Source organism: Carcharodon carcharias, chromosome 6, assembly GCF_017639515.1.
Source record: "Carcharodon carcharias isolate sCarCar2 chromosome 6, sCarCar2.pri, whole genome shotgun sequence".
Lineage (NCBI taxonomy): Eukaryota > Metazoa > Chordata > Chondrichthyes > Lamniformes > Lamnidae > Carcharodon > Carcharodon carcharias.
The window spans coordinates 100658884-100678746 of NC_054472.1; the positions used below are offsets into that span (position 1 = coordinate 100658884).

Sequence of the window (19863 nt, forward strand, 5' to 3'; positions counted from 1 at the left end):
AGAACTCAATTGGGACAAAAAAACTCCTCTATTAAATTTAATCCTCTAAAAATAATCCCAAAATCTTGAGTCTTCACTCTTAACTTCTGTTGTTCATTCTTGTTATGCTCTCGGTGGGCAAAATCTTATCTTGACAGACTTGCATGCAGTGAGAAGGCTGGTGGCGGATCAGGAACCCATCTGTTCTGACAGTGGGCTTTGCCATGGCTCGTTAACTCAGCCACAGCATTAGCATCCTGCTTCTGGGTTTCTCGGCCAGAGAGAGTGGAAAGAATAATGCCCTGGAAGGATTTCAAAGGGACCGCAGTGGGGTTCAGAATGGCTTACTGATCCATTGATTCTTGTGGCTTCAGCAACCACAGGAATAAGCGATCCCCGAGGAGGCTCTCCCCAGGTCTCTGACTCTTATTTGGAGGTCTTGCTGTGGGATCCAGGAGACCGGAATGAGGTGTTGTTTGCTAAGGATGGGAGAAGAAACCAGCCTCTCCAGCCAATCAGGTGTGGACGGAAGTGGCTGAGATAATGAGCAGGAGTGTGGTCCCTCTAGCCAAGAGCCAATGCCCAAAGAGCTTTAAAGGAACTCAGAGTGCAGGGAAGGTTAATGACAAAACACTTTCTAGGGTCTCTGACATTCCCAGCATTCTCCTGCACAGCACTCCACAGAACACACCATCTCTGCTCATTCCTCTCTTGCCAGGCACCTCACATGGCCATCTGGACAGCCAACACACACATGCACCCTTCCTTCTGCACAATCCCTTTCTCACAACTCTGTTTCTCTCCTTACAGAAGAGTGAGCAAGACAGTGAACCAGGGCCTCTAGTGATAGCCACCTTGACGGCTACCTGCAATGCATGCCCCACCTGGTCGACTGGCAAGGAGGATTGTTTCCAGAAGGCTGCAGATGTTAGTAGCGACTTGTTATCGAACTCGAGCCTCCTGAGGTATTGGTGTTCACACAGGTCAAGGAAGCTGATCCTCTGCTATAAACCCCATGTCAAGTGTCATGTCTCTCTCCACGTCCAACTCCTTTGTCCTGTGGAGCAGCAAATGGTCAAGGAGGCAGCTGTTCTTCTTGCTGTTTCTCTTGTTCCACATCAGATATCCAAGGTAGACCTGCATTAGCCGCTCCCATGCTGCAGTGTCGGCTGGTAGCAGCGAAGCACAGCACGACAAGACAGAACTCCAAAACAAGTGAACAGGAATTTGGAAAGAACCAGCCAAGCAGTAAGAGCACACTTGCAGGAGAAGAGTACCAACCTTTCACCCAGACATGGCTGCAACTGTTTAGTTTCACTAATTGAAGGCTTTCCAGCTTGTCAGTTTCACTGAAGAAGCACTCCCTGCTGCGCTCTCACCTGGTGAATTCCACGCTGCTTTAACAAACAGTGCATGGGCTTTCAAAGGCAAAAATCCTGGGTTAAATACTCAGTTAATTGCTTCTTTGAATATTTTAATTACTTATCCAACAACTCCGCAGGGGTTCTCCTCTTGCCTGCAAACCCATCTGGGTTAAACTCAGAAGTGGGAGGGACCATGTTGGGTTCAGACAAGGTGCTACTTTAATCCTCTGCTCATTTAGTACCTGAATCCGTTTCCCCTTTTCAGGTAAAGTGCTGCCCTAAGTCTTTAATGGCCTTTTCATAATGGAGCAGTCAAATCTGCACACAGTGCAATCGTAGCTTAACCAATACTTTCTACAGATTCATCATTACTTAATTACTTTAGTATTCTCTGCTTGTTTCAGAAACACTAAAAGTTCCTTAGGTTTTCCTGAAGACTTTTATCATCTTAACTTTACTGAATCCTTTCGTTTCATCACCAAATTTTAAACACATGTCCCCCCACATCCAAGTCCAAACCATCAAGGAATAATCATTTACACTAATTCTCCATATCCTGTTTAACAACCATCTTTTGATCTGGACTGTTACATATCCTTGTCTATCATACACTCAAATTTTTCTAACAAAACTCAAGACATTTTATTGAATTCCTTCTGAAAAATCCACCACATGATAGATAACTTTTATGTATCCTTATAGTAACCGCTTGCTCTCAATAAATCCATGCTTGTGGTCCCTATTAGCTGATGTATTTCTAAATATTCACTTATTGGTTTTGATTGTAACTCCCTATGAAAAGCAGAAACCTGTAAAAATGAAACGAAAGGGTTACTCGCTACTTTCCAGATGGCAAAGACCTCAAGTCAATGGGCATCTCTTTAAATATGCAGGTTGGGTTTTAGTAATGTCATGAAGTCCTGATCTGCTGTTTTAATCTGAGGCCTGAGCAAGGACCAGTGGTGGCTTCTGCACTTCTGGATCAAGTGCTGGAACAGGCCCAGCATTGTACATTTTAATTCTGTTTGAGTTTCCTTATAGGCCAAGAAGAGCAGCAGTGTGCCTTTGGCCCCCACAAACCTTGGGGCACCTTTGCCCTGGCAACCCTTCCCTCAGATTGTGATCGCCTCTGGATGTCCTTCCTTCGCCCAACCATTTTCCAACTGGTAGGGACATTTCCTACAAGAGTCAGGCCATGGCCTTCTGCTGTCCGAATTTTAGTTCCAGCCCACTGGCCAGGCAGTGATCCCTCTCAGGTTTGGGTGGGAGCAGGAGCCTAAATATGCAAACAATGTTCAGGAGTCAAAATCTTTCTAGGCCTCAGCACACAAACTTTTCATTCATACTGCCTATCTCGCCAATAAATAGCAAGGCCATTCAAATTATGGATTGTAAGGGGTGAATTTTCCAGGGTGGGCTCCATTCAGCAGCTTGACAACTTTAAAAAAGGCTGCCCCACAACAACAATACATGGGGGACAGCCTTAACAAGGTGAGAGTGGGGCTTCCGCTCTTCAGGGATAGTAAGTCCTGCCTTCGAGAACTGCCAGCCAATCTGGTTGGTAGTTTAGTCCCAGCAGCACCAGAATGCAGTAGCGGCAGTGTTGGGACTGCAAGGGTGTCTATAGAAGATGATCATGGATGCTGGACATCAAGTTAATTGCAGGGTTTTTGGTCAGGGAGGTTTTGAGGCCCCTAGCAAGGGGGTGGGGGTGGGGGTAGGAAGAGACTTTCCAGTTCTGGAGGCTGTGTCCCTGAGGCAGAATGCCCCCCGACTGGCACAGAAGAAACCCCAGAGAAGGTTCCCAGCTTTTACCCAGAGTTGCTAAAGTAGCAGGCTGGTCACTTTCCTTCCGCTTTCTCCCACTCACCATGTGATGACAGCAGCAATGAAACAAGACCTTAAGTAACTTTTAATTGGCAACTTAAGGGCCTCAGTAAGGCTAAGGGCAGGTGGGCTGACATATTACCCGCCCATCATAATATGGGGGACAGCTCGGGGCTGGGTGGGAAGATGAGGTGCTAGCCACCCGTTTTATTTTACTTGCCCCCACCCCTCTACAAATTTGCTGGCGGCAGGAGAGAATGTGTAAATTCCACCGCCCCCCCGCCCCCCCCAGCCAAGGCTCTGGATTTTAACTCTTATGTAGGTGCATAGCAAGAAAAGTTGGGAATTCACCCACTGCTCCAGAGATGTGGCCTGGGCTATTTTAACTCCCTGGCTTCATTTAAATCCCATCAACTGGCTTCCATCCAGTGATGGGTGGAAAGCATCTAAAAAACCATCTGGTACTGAAGCCACCCACTGACAGATAGGTGGCTGGATTGTTTTCCTGGTTTAAATCATGGAAATTTCACATTTGGGAAGAGGGGGCAGCAAAAGACTAAGTTTTCCCTTTGTGGTCCAGAAGTGGAGCAGTGATCCTCCAGACCCCACAAGGACAAAAATTTAAAAGAAAAAAAAATGTACCTACTTGGTGCTCTTCTGGTCTAGACCATCTTCCCAAAATCTGCATCTTGAAGGAAAGCTCAATGGTTTCCTCACCAAGGCCACAATTCAAATTGCTGCAGGGTCTTGATGACATAAACAGGATCCAACATGCATACGTAAAGAAGGACCCTAGCCAATTTGGACGTTTCCCTGTTCAGCGGTTAAAATGATGAATGTTGGGATCATAGCAGTTTTCTAATTTGATTTTTGTAGTTCAGCTTAAAAATTGCTCCTTCAGTGTTGGCCCATAACTGATATTACATTAACTGGTTTGTAGTTAGTCTGTTTATTCTTCTCTCTCCCAAAGCATTTGACTTAAAATGGCTGTTCTCCTCCCACTGCATAATTTGCATATTTAAGGCAAATTGAAAATTGTGGCCAGAGCCTCTCCCAACTCTCTAATTTTGTTCTAACACCCCAAGGTGTGTGCTGCTTTGTTTTAAGACAGTTTTTAAAAAATGTTTTGATGGTATTGCTAACAAAGATTCTATATTCTCCTGAAGTATATCTACATGCTTTCTTCCACCATCTCTAAAAGGAACAATACAAAATAATTGTTTAATAACTCTGCATTACCTCCATCCCTGAGCAACTCGCTTTTCTCTAACATATAAGAAGTAAAAGTATAGTTAATCAAAACAGGATGAGGACAAAGGGGTGTAAAGAGTTAATAGAGGATAAACATCAACAAGTATAACTTATGGTTTTGACCAGACTTGTGACCTATTTACGAAAGAGCTGAATACTGCAATAGGAAGGCAGGAAGATTGGTATTGGTAGAATAGAGATCAAATGGTCTGAAGGGCTTTCTTTATCCAAATTTTAACAGGACTGTATGGCTCAGAACTGTCGTTCTGTCGAAGGGTCATGAGGACTCGAAACGTCAACTCTTTTCTTCTCCGCCGATGCTGCCAGACCTGCTGAGTTTTTCCAGGTAATTCTGTTTTTGTTTTTGTTTTGGCTCAGAACTGTGCTGCCATAAATTAGTCAATACAAGTACCATGATGAAGGAGGAGTAGCTCTGAGGAAATTCCTGGCCTGTGTGTGTTTATTTAAAAATGAAAACGCATTTGCTGAACTGGATCAGTTGGGAAACTGACAAACCATTCAACCATTAAGGAGTGCTTTTCCCAGAGTGATAGGAAGCTATTACAGCTCCTTGCATGACAAGAAGAAACACAAAAAGAGAAGTGGTCAGTTAGGTCCTTGTTGGTCTTTCACATTATTTACCAGAGCCACATGGGGGAGGTGGGTGAAAGAGCAGACACTACGACCCGTCTCAAAGTCATGAGAGCAGCTTGCCTCCTACCTCCTCAGCCAAAACAACCTGTATGGCACTGAAAGAAAGCCTTTTTTCTTTTAAAAAAAGGGAAAAAGAATTTTTAGAAAAAGAGCCACTTGTGATTCAATATAAACAATGAATCATATTAGAAAAGCAGAAATGTAATACAATTTAAGTACACAGTGTTGATCTAATGTTAAGAAAATTCAAATCCAAGTGAACAGGCCATTTGTTTTATCAAGCAAATTAAAAGGATGCCAAATAGATAATACAGTTTAATCTCCAGAGAAGCAGTGCACAGAGCATTCGATCTTTAAATAGTGCTAAAATGGAGAAATGAAAGTCTAAGCGGAAATGAAGCGTTCTCACAACATCACAGGGATCTCTCACTGGGTCACACCTAAAATAGAGATCCTTCTTTTGGTTAAGCAAACCAACAGATCAGCTTAGTCCAGTTGTTCTCATCTATGATGATCCCTGCAGAAATCCAAAAAGTTAAGTCTCAAATTAGAAAGTCTATTTCCAAGCAAAACTAATCTCTTTCTCTATGGAATCCAGCACAGGCAGATGTTGAACACACTCTCCTGGCTACTATAGATCCTGTGCAAAAAACGCTTGGGTAGTTTTAAACACACTCACAAAATAGTCATAGTGCAGGAGGCCATTTGGCCCATTGTGTCTGCACTGGCTCTCCAAATGAACAACTGGCTTACTGCCATTCTACTGTCTTCTCCCTGTAACCCTGAACATTTTTCCTCTTCAAATAACCATCTAATTCCTTTTTGATTGCCTCGATTGACCCTGCCTCCACCACACACTCAGGCCAAGCATTCCAACCACTCGCTGTATGAAAAAGTTCTTCCTCATATTGTTTTTGCTTATTTTGAAAATTACTTTAAATCTGTACCGTCTCATTCTCAATCCTTTCTCCCAATCAGTTTTGCCCAATAGTAGGCACTAACTGGCAACACAAAATTTTGCACAGCAAAATATCAATTGACAGACGTACTCAAACAACCTACAAGTTTGGAAAACATCTGTATCATTGTGTAACAAAGACAAAGTTAAATAAGACAAAGCAAATGAGTTTTAGAAATAACTAAAGATTAAGATGGACAAGCAAAAGACTATAGATGCTGGAAATTGGAATTAAAAACAAATTGTTGGAAATACTCAACAGGTCAGACAGCATCTGAGTGTGTGAAACAGAATTAACAGACTGAATTTTATGGGGTGCCTGCCCCGCGCCCGCCAGCGCCCCCCCCCCCAACCCCACCTCCCCCACCAGCCCAGAATTACAGGCAAGTTCAGGGTTTCTCCTGGGCCAAGCTGGTAGGCCCCAATGAGTGGTGGGAGACCAAGATCAACAGTGGGGGGGGGGTTCCAATATGCACAGTATGCCCAACCAGAAGGCACCCCCTCCACCCGCCAGCCTAGCCACAACACTGGGCAGCCTGGACACTTGGCAACAGCCTCCCCCACCTTGGGTAAGATACTAGCATGAGGTGTCTCTTAAGTGGCCACTTAAGGGCCTCAATTGGCACATGGGTAAGCAGTCCACCCGATGTCTCCACAGGTAAAATACCCATTTTGGGGGGAGATAGGCAGTTAGCATGATGCTGCTGCCCAATTTTATATCATCCCCTGCCTGCCAACCCAACTTGCTCTGGGGAGATGCGGGAATGGTGGTGGTAGTGGTTTGGGGTTGGGGGGGTGGGGGGGTGCAGCGGTGAGTATCAATTTCTGGTCAATGCTTCAAGTTGATCACCTTTCATCAGAACTTGAAACAGCTAGGAGGTGGTTACAAGGTTTTAAGCAAGAACAGTGACAAAGAAAGGCAGGGGGTGAACATGAAGAAAGGTATTTGAAAAGTGAAAAACAGGAGAGATTAAAGAATACAAGGGATGATGGTGCAAGGCAAAAGGGGATGGTAATTTAACCAGTAAAGAAAACATGTTATGAGAAGGTATAAATGGGAAAAGCTTTATTGACAAAAACATGCCAATAGAACGGGAGTGCTTGTTAACAGAAACCAATGAATCAATGTTGAGTTCAGAAGGCTGTAAAGTGCCTAATCAGAAGATGAAGTGCTGTTCCTCAAACTTAGGTTGTTTTTCATTGGAATAGTGCAGGAAGCTGAGGGCAGAGGTCAGAGCGAGAATGGAGAATTAAGTTGACTGAAAGCAAGCCTTCCAGCCTGTCACAGACTTTCCTCCCACTGCAAATAGGTTGTAATTCAAAACAAAAACAAAAACAGAATTACCTGGAAAAACTCAGAAGGTCTGGCAGCATCGGCGGAGAAGAAAAGAGTTGACGTTTCGAGTCCTCATGACCCTTCGACAGAACTTGAGTTCGAGTCCAAGAAAGAGTTGAAATATAAGCTGGTTTAAGGTGTGTGTGTGGGGGGCGGAGAGAGAGAGAGAGAGAGGTGGAGGGGGGGGTGTGGTTGTAGGGACAAACTTTAACTTTAACACCTATGTGTTCTTTTGTACTATTGTTGTTGACATCTTTTGATGATCTGCTTCTATCACTGCTTGTTTGTCCCTACAACCACACCCCCCCCCACCTCTCTCTCTCTCTCCACCCCCCACACACACCTTAAACCAGCTTATATTTCAACTCTTTCTTGGACTCGAACTCAAGTTCTGTCGAAGGGTCATGAGGACTCGAAACGTCAACTCTTTTCTTCTCCGCCGATGCTGCCAGACCTGCTGAGTTTTTCCAGGTAATTCTGTTTTTGTTTTTGTTTTGGATTTTCAGCATCCGCAGTTTTTTTGTTTTTATCTCTGTGTTGTAATTCAAAGGCTGTCAGTACTTTAAGTAGAAAACTCATCCTACATTCTAGGTTACTGGGACAAGGGTGGAAATTGAGGATTAGAAAGTAGTGGTCAGAACCTCCACTTTAGGTAGTAGTGCCAGTGGACTGGAGCAATGCAAATGTTACAAAAAAATAGGGAGGAGTAAACTTGGCAATTACAGGCATCGGAGAAACTTTTATTGACAATCATCCTGGACAAAACTGAAACTTGAAAACGTATGGGTTAGGAATGTCAGCATAGATTTGTTAAAGGCAAGTTAAGACCATAATAAGACTTAGGAGCAGAAATTAGGCCATTTGGCCCATCGAGTCTGCTCCGCCATTCAATCAGGGCTGATAAGTTTCTCAACCCCATTCTCCCGCCTTCTCCTCATAAGTTCTGTCTGAGTAACATGATGTTGTATGATGAAGTCACAGACAGTGTTGATGAGGGGACAATGCTTGATGTTGTGTATATGAACTTTCAAAAGGCAATTGATAGAGTATCACGTAATAAACTTGTTCACACAATTAGAGCCCTTTGGAGTAAAGGAACAGCAGCACAATGGGTACAAATTTGGTTTAGGGATAGAAAGCGGAGAGTAGTGATGAATGATTGTTTTCCAAATTGGAGAGAAGTATATATACAGTGCTATTCCCCACAATCACTCCTCTTTTTGATGTATATTATTTATCTGGACTTGGATTTACAGGACAATTTCAAAGATTGCAGATGACAAAAAAACTGAGGAATTTAGTAAACAATGAGGATAGTAATAGACCTCTGAGTGCATAGATAGATTGGTGAAATGGTCAGAAACATGGCAGATTGAACTTAATAGAAGTTGTGATATGATGGATTTGGGTAGGAATTATGAGGAAAGGCCATAAAAACTAAAGGCTCAATTCTAAACAAGGTGCAGGAACAAAAAGACCTGGGGTTATATGCAGATAATTCTCGAATGTGGCAGGATTAGTATAAGATCCTTCGTTCTATTAATAGAGGCGTAGGATACAGAAGCAAGGAAGTAATATTCAACCTCTATTAAAAAACTGGTTAAGCTTGAACTAGAGTATTCAGGCGCCATACTTTAGGAAGGATTTTGAGAGGGAGAAGGCAGGGATTAGCTGGCTGGCTCTAGCGAAGATCCAGCAGAGATGCAAGGGGCCAAGTGACCACCTTCTGAGCTGCATCATCCTATGATATTATGAATTGTTTGTAGGAAAACAGCCAATTTGTACACCACAAGATCCCACAAATAACAATGCGATGAAGGCAAGGTAACCTGTTATATGGTGCTGCATGTTGGAAGAATGGCTACCGGCCAGGATAGCAGAAGAGGTCCCTTTGCAAGTAAGATGGGATATTTTATCAGGTACATGAGCACTTCCTTAGCATCTTTTCCAAAATACACCATATCTGACAATGTATCACATTTTCAGTATTACACACAAACCTACAATTTTCAGAGTCAGAGATGACCATGGAGCCAAGCTAACATTTAAAGTATACAGACTTAAAAATTTCACTGTAAATGCCACATTTTGTTTTAGGGGAAATTCAAAATACAAATTGGTTAAAGATTATCAAGCTTTTTGTACATTGCTGACATGTAAACACTGGCATATTAGCACTGCCAAAGTGCCTCTAAACTTGACTGACTGTATTAGAGGCTTTTCATCTGAGATATGTACTATTGCCTTTTCATCATCTTCAGTTTCTCGAACTGACATTTGGGCCTGGATTTTTGCTCCAGAGTTGGAAAAATTGACGACTTGGGAGAAAGTGCCTTGGATGTTCTAGCTTTCATTCTAGGGGCCAGGGTGTTAACAGGAGTCGGGCTCACTGCCCCCAGAAACAGTTTGGAGGCAGCCACAGGGACTGCCAGGTGCAGAGGCAGGCTGTGTAAAAAAAGGCTGGCCTTGATGCTCTGGGATTTTCAAGCAAAAGAAAACAAAAAACAGCCCTCAATCCCTACACACACCCCATTCTCCATCCATGCTAACCTCATGCCACCTAATGTCTCCCACCCAACCCCTATGGGCCCTCATACTCTCCATGTCAACCTATGCCCCTCTACCCACCCATGGCCCTTTATAGCCCCATGCCAACCTAGTGCCAACTCATGGTAACCCATGCCCCCCACTTACCTTTTGCCCTTACACCCTCCATGCCAACTCACCATGAGCAGACCTCAGGATCCATGCTGAGATGAAATAAATTTCTAAGTGTCTATTGATGACTTCACTTTTTAAAAAACTGAAAAACCCATTCAGTACCTTGAAATTCTGTCAAGTACTTAGTCCGTTGTAAAAACAAACATTTGTATTCATAGCTCTACAAAGGCTATTACCATTTGGAGCTTTTAATCAAAACCTGAACAGTCAGGCACCCTACTGTGATAATGATAGGTCCTAAAATCAGTCATGTAGCACAAATCCTATAAGGATAAGGATCAAGTTTATGTCAGAGAGAGTGGAATAGCAAGCACTGATTTTTAAAAAAGAAACTGACAACTTTTTAAAACGTAAAGGACAGGAGATTTAGATGCTTTGACAGCTCCAATAGGATTATCCACCTTTTACACAATCCCATGTCTACTGTTAACAATCCCAAAGGGCACTTGACCTGTCCAAAGCAACCCTGGGCCCATCCAACAGGATCCCTTACCTCTCCAAAGAACTCCAGCAAGTTTAGATCTTTTCCTGAGAAATGTAAAGACCACAAGTCATGTTTTGGACATCACACAAACAAAAATTGGATCCATTTGAAGGCAGCCGCACTTTTATATGTGCAGCTATCTCCATGAACCACGAACGTGCAAACTACAACCTGCCCCATTTACGTCCTCCCTTGGTGAAAATGGCGGCTGTCGGGTTGGGACTTCCAGAATCAGGGCTCTGATACCATTTGGCTAAGCCAGAGACCCTCTCTGTCCCCGTAAAAATTCAGGCCTTGGATTCTGTGATTTTACCATCACATTACTTGGTTGGAAAGTGACTCGGCATTGTTGTAAAGATCACATGGTGACCACCTTGCCTTACCTGCAAAAAGCATCAAAAAGGGTAGGAAAAATGCAGACCCTGGAAAACACTTCAATCCAGGGACAGATAAAGAAAGGCATCCAAAACAGCTACTGATCCGCTGTAAAGTAACTAGGCAGTTAAAAGTGCCGTGCCTGCAGAACAGAACCTCTCCTCCCTGTAAATCTGATTCCATCTACTAAGGTACCTGTTAAAGCAACCTCTAGAAATTCGAGTGGAAAAGCCATCGGAGTTGCAGAGACAATTCTGTAACCTCAAGACCTTCACTTCAGAGAACGCAACATCTCGACTTCAAGCACACCAAACTGATCCAATTTTTGCAAGTATTGTTTTTATCTTCTTCTGTAACTAATCTTTGTGTTTATGTGTTAGTAACTTTATTTTTTTTCTTAGGTAACTTCCAGAGTAATAGAGTGAGATAAACTAACCCTTTCCTTTTCAGTAAAAAGGCTTTGCTGCTATTTTAAGTTGAATTTCCCGCTCCACGGGTAAGAAAGTGTACACACATGCAGGCGCACAAACATATATACAAAGACATTGTTCACGGGCGACTTTGGGAAAACACCTTTTAAAGATTCACAGACGCAAAACTTCCCAATCTCTCACCATCTAAGAAATACGCCACATTTCTGTTTTTCCTACCAAAGGCGATAACTTCACATTTTTTCCAGGTTATAATCCATCTGCCATGTTCTTGCCCACTCACTAAGTCTGTCTAAATCCCCTTGGAGCTCTTTGCATCCTCCTCACAACTCACATTCTCACCTAGCTTTGTGTCACCAGGAAACTTGGAAATATTACATTTTGTCCCCATATCCAAATCATTGATACAGATTGTGAATAGTTGGGACCCAAACAATGATCCTTGTGGTACCCCACTAATCACAGCTTGCCAATCTGAGAATGACCCGTTTATTCATACTCTCAGTTTTCTGTCCATTAACTAGCCACCTCTTTCAACATTCTGGGATAGAGATCATCAGATCCAGGGGATTTATTAACTTTCACTCTGATTTATTTTCCGCATTCTCATTGGTTCCTTGGTTCTTTAGTATTTCTAGGAGGTTTTTTGTATCTTCCTCCATGAATACAGACAAAATATTTGTTTAGTTTATCTGCCATTTCCTTGTTTCCCCACTATAGATTCCTCTGTATCTGTGTAATGGGCCTACATTTGTCTTTGCTAATCTTTTCCATTTTACACAACTAAAGAAGCTTTTACTATCCATTTTTATGTTTCTTGTCTGTTTACTTGCTTATTCTATTTTCTCTTCCTCCTTCAGTTTCTTGGTCCTCCTTTGCTGGATTCTAAAATGCTCCCAATCCTCTGGTTTACTGCTTTTCTGGCAACTTTATAGGCCTTTTCCTTTGGTCTAATACAATCTAACTTCTCTTGTTAGAGATGGTTGAGTCACTTTTCCTGCTGGGTTTTAGTGCCTAAGAGCGATGTAAATTTGTTGTAAACTGTGTTAATTCTTTAAATGCTAGTCATTGTCTGGCTACCAGCATACCTTATAATGTTGTTTCCCAATCTACCACAGCTAACTGACCCCTGATAAATCTAAAAGGAAACTATGAAGTTAAGACCCTAGTTTCAGATTGAACTACATCACTTTCAAACTTAATGTAAAATTCTATCATTTTATAGTCCGCTCTTCCCTAAAGGCTCCTGTACAATAAGATTAATTAGCCTTTTCTCATTGCACAATACTAAATCTAAAATAGCCCATTCTCTAGTTAATTACTCAACATACTGTTCAAGAAAACCATCTTGTATAAAGTTCAGGACTTTGAGCTCCACAGCATTAGTGCTAATTAGGTTTATTCAATCTATATAAAATTAAAAACCCCCATGATTACTGCTTGTTACATGCAGCTCTAATTTCTTGATTTATACCATGCCCTACATTACTAATACTGTTTGGCGACCTATAAATGACTCCTGCCAATGTTTGTTGCTCCATTCTGTTTCTTAGCTCTACCCAAGCTGAGTCTACATCTTGATCTTTCAATCTAAGATCCTCTCTCACTAATATACTGCTCTCATTGTCTATTAACAGCTACCCCTTTTTGCCTATCCTTCCTATATGTCGAATACCCCTGGACATTCAGTTTCCAGCCTTTGTCACCCTGCAGCCACATCTATGTAATGGCAATTGACCACACCTATTTACTTTTATCTGTGCTGTCAATTCATCTACTTTGTTGTGAATGTGTGCATTCAGAGAGTGCCTTTAATTCTGTCTTTTTATTATTTTCACAACCTCCCTAGCCTTATCAGCTGACTCACATTTGTACATTGTCCCTTCCTGCCACACACATTATTATTACCCTTATTGCGACCTTGCTTTTGTGTTCCCTCTTTGTCATGTCTTCGCTCACTTGATCCCCAGCCCGCACTATTTAATTTAAAGTCGTCTCTACCGCTCCAGTGATACAACTTGCCAAAACACTGGTCCCAGCACACTTCAGGTGAAGACCACTCCAATGGTACAGCTCCCACTTTCCCCAGTACAGGTGCCAGTGCCCCATGAATCAAAATCCCACTTCTCCCACATCAGTCTTTGAGCCATACATTCGTCTCTCTAATCTTATTTACACCATGCCAACATGCTCGCAGCTCAGGCAATAATCCCGAGATTACGACCTTTGAGATTCTGCTTTTTAATTTAGACCCTAGCTGCTCATACTCTTCAAGCAGAAACTCTGTCCTAGTCCTACTTTTGTCACTGGTACCCACTTGGGCCATAACAATTGGATCCTCCCCCGTCCCCAACACAAGTTCCTCTTCACTTGACAGCAGACGCTCCGAACCCTGGCACTGGCCAGGCAACTCAGCCTTCTGGACTCTCGCTCTCAACTGCGGAGAACTGTGTTAGTTCCCCTGGCTATAATGTCCCCTACTACCACTACATTCCTATGATCTCCCTCCAGTTTGGATGGCTTCCTGTATCATGGTGCCATGATCAGTTTGCTCATGCACCTTGTAGCCCCCACTTTCCTCCATACAAGCTGCAAGAACCTCCAACTTGTTCACCAATTGCAAAGGCTGAGGGTCCTCCACTCCTACCTTCTAGATCCCCATACACGCCTCACTTGCAGTCACACTGTCCTGTTCCTGAGCCATATCAGACAACCCTATCCTAAGGGGTGTGACTACCTCCTGGAACAAAGCGTCCAGGTAACTTTCCCTCTCCCTGATGTGTCGCAGTGTCTGCAGCTCGGCCTCCCGCTCAATGACTGGGCAGCAGTTCACCCAACCACAGACACTTACTGTAAACATGTTTGCCTTGGATCTCACAGGTGGAGCTCCCATATTCTGCTGCTGTCACATATCACCCACCCTACCATCTTTATAGTGCTTAATTACATTTTAATTACTGTCTCTAGCCTGCTTGTGCTTATATTTTAATTATTTCAATAAATGTTCTACTTATCCCATTTTTGTTCAGGTAAATAGGAAATACTCACCAGCCAATCTAATAAGCTTTACTATTAGTAAACAATACTACAACTAATAAAACCTTACAAGTACTAAAGTTACTGGAGTTTTGAAAGAAAAAATACTCATCAATCAACTACCTGTTTTCCTGTGACAATACACTTTTATTTTTCTCAGAATGTGATCGGTCTGCTCTGGAGCGGCAGACTGGACTGGACTGGATAACTCCCTTCGGTGCTGCTGCTGCCTGTCTATGGGTCCTCCTCTCACACTCTTTTACCTGCATGTTAACTTTTCGTTTCATGCACAAATACATCCAAATAGTTATGCACATCAATATTTAATAGTTTCTTTGGGTCAAGACCAAATACAAGTGTTAGAAACTTATTAGACCCATTGTGAGATCAGTTCTGTGATATCATAACAAAAGATTACTGTTAGTTATAGCAACAGTTTTTCATGGATGTAATAATTTATTCTTTTGCTATCAAGACTAAAATATTGTTTATTCCTATTGATTTTAAATCATTATTCAAACACTTCCCACAAATGAAATATGTCATATTAAGCAATTTTAACAAATAAAAATTGAGATGGTTTTGTTGTTGCTTAACTTCAATTCAAAATAATCTGTAATTCTGAGCAGACTACCTCTATTTTGCTTTCTTCAGCCTCCTCACATTTTAGCAGTCTCAAATCTTAAAGGCAGCCTTACACATTCAGTACAAAAATCCAGCTTCAATTGACAGCTTTTCACATATTTCTCTTGAGAAAATATTTGCCAATCTCAAACTGCCCATCAAGGGTTGGAATGCTAGTCAAGAAATTCCTTCCTGTACCACCCAAAAACAGCATTGAAGGCATCCATGGCCATATCTGGAGCTGACATATTCCATCACTCCCCAACCAAGGATACAGATCAATATGGTTTACTGTTAATTCGGGAAATAAAATAATTTAAATAAACGTTCAAGATAGCATAGTATTGAAAATGTTGATTTAAGATAACAGTAAAACTAAATGGTGTCCTGCCTTCACTTTAATCCCTAATTTAAATTTAAATGAAAGCAGGCATTTTCACAGTTGCTAGTTCAAGATAGCAGTGTTGAAAATGTTGATTTAAGGTAACAGTAAAACTAAATGGTGTGCTACCTTCACTTTAATCCCAAGTTTTAAAGTTACTGCATTTGGACAATCTCACTGATAACAGCCTTAAGAGGGGCAATTCAAATGTTTGAAAGTTAACACAGAGCAAGTGTTTAATGATTAATTAACCTGATCTGTACGAGGAACTGATCTGTACGAGGAACAACCTGCATTTATATAGAAAACATTTGGCCAAATGTGGCATTAAGGAGACCTAGCAAAATTGAAGGCAATTGGAATTGGGGGAAAAGCACGTCACTGGTTGGAGTCATACTTAGTACAAAGGGAGATGGTTATGTTTGTTGGAGATCAATTATTTTAGTCCTGGGACATCACTGAAAGATTTCCTCAGGGTAGTGTCCTGGACTTAATCAGCTTCAGCTGCTTCATCAATGACATTCCCTAAATCATATGGTCAGAAGTGGAGATGTGCAATCATCAGCGGACAATGTTCAGCACCACTCGCAACTCCTCAGATACTGCATCCATCCGTGTCCATATGCAGCAAGACCTAGACAATATTCAGGCTTGGGCTGATAAGTGGCAAGTAACATTCATGCCAGGCAATGACCATCTCCAACAAGATAGAATCTGACCATCTCCCCTTAACATTCAATGGCATCACATTGCTGAATCCCCCACTAATAACATCCTGGGAATTACTATTGACCAGATACTGAATGGACCAGCCATATAAATGCTGTGGCTACAAGAGCAGGGCAGAGGCAGGAAATTCTGCAGATGGTAACTCACCTCCTGACACCCCAAAGCCTGTTCACCACCTACAAGGCATAAGTCAGGAAAGTGATGTAATACTCTCCAATTGCCTGAACGAGTGTAGCTCCAACAACACTCAAGAAGTTTGACAGCATCCAGGACAAAACAGCCCACTGGATTGGCACCCCATCTGCCACCTTAAACATTCACTCCCTCCACCTCCAACAAACTGTACAGCAGTGTGTACCATCTATATGATGCCCTCCAGCAACTCAGCAAGTTTCCTTCAACAGCACCTTCCAAACCTACAACCTCTACCATGTAGAAGGAAAAGGGCAGCAGATGTGTGAGAACACCACCACCTTCAAGTTGCCCTCCAAGCACACACCATCCTGAATTGGAAATATATCACCGTTCTTTCAACATCACTGGGTCAAAATCCTGGAACTCCCTTCCTAACAACACCGTGGGTGTACCAACACTAAATGGACTGCAGCGGTTCAAGAAGGCAGCTCACCACCACCTTCTCAAGGACAATTCGGGCTGGGTAATAAATGCTAGCTCAGCCAACAATGCCCACATCCCATGCACAAGTAATAAAAAAGCAAACTGTACATATGTTGGAAATCTAAAATAAAAATAGAAAATGCTAGAACTTCTGAGTGGGTCTGGCAGCATTTGAGAGAGGAACAGAGTTAATATTTCAGGTTGATGACCTTTTACCAGAACTGGAAAAAGTTAGAGATGTAAACAGGTTTTAAGCAAGTATAGAGGCGAGGAAAGAGGGAAGGACAAAAAGGAAGGTTTTTAGGGTGGAAAGCAGGAAAGATTAAATGACCAAAGGAATGATGGTGCAAAGCAAAGGGAGATGATAATAAGACAAGAAAAAAAGATGAACCTGGAAGAGAGAAAATAGGAAAAGCAAAATCAACAGTTACACAGTTGCATTTTCATCGTGAAGTCCACTGATTTACAAAAAATGCAGCACCTGGTCATTACCAAAGGAAATCCCATGTAATCTGCATTTATATAGCATTGTTAACATGGCAAAAATGTCCCAATGCACTTTACTGGAACATAAGATATAGATTACATTAAATTAGATAAAACTAGGTATACATTTGGAAAATTGATCCCATCTTCATTCTTTAACATAGAAAATGGGATTCTATTTGCAGTTCCACAAACCCTTTTAGTTCAATAAAGCTTTGCATTTCTTGCTGAAAGCCCAATTTTAGCTTCCTCAAAGTTCCGAGTGCTACGTGCTGGCAAATATTTACATGGTGATCCACATTTTAAAAGAAAATCCATTAATTAAAAAATAAGTTGGTTACTGGCAGGGGAAACACTTTGTAACCTTGAAGGTTTTTGTATCCAAGACGACTTATCCATATCAATAAGCACCAAGTCAAATACCAAGGGATTTTATTGCCTCTGATAGTGTGCTGGTAAACACATTCCGAACTGCTTTTGTACTATGTTAAAACAGCTATTAATTCCTTAAGATAAAAGCACGGAACAGCTTGCAAAAAAGATCAAAGCTCCACACCACGTCCATTTCATTCACTCAAAAGCAGCACAGGGACTGAAAATTACTTACCTCTCGCAGTGACCAAATGGGAGTCGGATAGAATTGGTCTTTTAGTTGTACTGAGGTTTTATCAATCCAAGGGAAATATTCTACATGTGGATTCCTGAACGTTTAAAACACACACCGAAGTTTTTGCACATTGAATAGAAAGCAGTTCAGAGAAAATTTACAGCTGCCTTATCCACTCACTGCAGCACAAATAAAATTGAGGAACCAACTAGCGAGTTTTTTTTTCTCTACGTTTACTTCCTGGTGTTTATATAAATCAAATGACTTCCCAGCCCAAACAAGCACGCAATTTGCATGTTCGTACAATACTTTCCAAACCCACTATTTATTGTGATACAAACACTGACAGTATTGGCTGAGATGCAATAAAAGAATTGTAATCTAATTGTTACTTGGCTGAGAAACTAATAAAGCAGTTGAGAGTGAGAGAGTTCAGTTTAAAGCGTATCTTCCTTGCACAAGTGAACTTCCAACAGACTCAAAAGGGCAATTGTTAACAGTAACCCATTACATGGTTCAAATACCAAACTTTATATGTGGAAATAAAGCTTAAGGTTCACTCCCATGTGATTTCACATCAAAAAAGATAGAAGTTACCCATGCTTCTCTAAATTAAACTCAATAGAACAATTTAAAAAAAAAACCCATACCCTTCGAGGATTAGGTAAGCATGTGAAAGGCTCCACATTGATACTTTTAATCATGTCTTTCTAAATCTCAAAACTGCTAAAAATTGTATCCTTCTAAGGAGTACAATAGCATTCTATATGTTCTGTTAATATGCAAAATGCTCAGTACTCATTTGGACAACATTACCACCATGGAAACAGTGACAAAAGCAGGAAAAGCAAGTTTACAGTATTCTTAAAATACTTTTGAGCAGTTTCCGCTTTGAGTGCAATTAGCAATTCGGACGTAATTTTTTCTTAAAATTGAGCTACTTTTAATAAGTACAACTTTTTGATCCAGTTTCTGCTTAAACTTATTTGCATGTCACTAAGTGTAAAATCTTCCATGAACCAGTGCAACCAAGCAGCATTTCAAAATGTAATTTTCCCCCCTCTTGCTTTTGAAAAAAAAACCTTGATATATTTTAAAGTGTATTAATTTAGCTAAAAATGGATTTATGACAAAAATACAAGTATTTTTGATCACTACCTGTGAACAATCCAACTTTAACTAACAAGGACTTAAACATACAGAAGACTTCAATTATTTTTGCTATACAGTAGTAAGTCTTAACAACATATTAAATATATATTTAAAAGCTTTTCATGCATAAAATACTCCATTTCAAGAGCCTCTTGGAAGATCTTCAAACAGGCTCATTTAGCAGAAACATGATGATTCGAACAGGGGCCCGATTGACAGGGTTGGCTCCCTGTCAGGGTGGGGAATGCTCTAGGGGAGGCCACAGATGCTGCATTACCATGAGCATGGGGGTGAAGCCAGATAAATCCCGATCAGTGTCTTTGGATTGGTTGGAGAGCTCCAATGAGAGGTAAAATGGTAGGCTGGGAATCTGCTTCAAAAGGCCCGCAGTAAGGAGTCAACAACCTTTGGCTGCATCATCAGATCTTCAGGGCTTCTATCAAGCCTGTCTGCTCTTTGCAGTTGTTCCCTGTTCCTCCTCACCTTTTAACAGTGCTGGAAGGGCAAATTTTTGTCAAGGTCCTGTCACCTTCCTTGAGTTGCCATCTTTCCTGAGGCCTGAGAAATCCAGCCAGCCAAGTTCAAAGCTGTAAAACGGATTAAATGTGAGGCACCTAGCTTCAGTATTGTTACAATCCCAGCTGATGGACAATACTGGACAAATCAGATCCCAAACCTGACTTTTTAGAAACCATGGAGGAAAGTTACTGAACAAATTCACAGGAGTCTGCTGATGAACTTTTACCACAAAGAATAAAACATTTATTCTACAAGAAAAGAAATGAACTACATTACACCAGACAAAAAGGTTGGAGAGATCTCAATACAAACACAAGGAGATGATTCAAA

The 19863-nt window shown here is 41.6% G+C and overlaps 1 protein-coding gene across 4 annotated transcripts in view; it reads right to left on the reverse strand.

Moving 5' to 3' along the window:
- Positions 1 to 18105, reverse strand: part of lyn (LYN proto-oncogene, Src family tyrosine kinase) — a 100315-nt gene extending 82210 nt beyond the window's left edge. For all 4 annotated transcript variants that reach the window (XM_041189733.1, XM_041189731.1, XM_041189734.1 and 1 more), the window contains exon 1: positions 17863 to 18105. The gene's annotated coding sequence lies outside the window, so the exon portion shown is untranslated. The remainder of the gene's footprint in view (positions 1 to 17862) is intronic.
- Positions 18106 to 19863: the final 1758 nt, after the last annotated feature.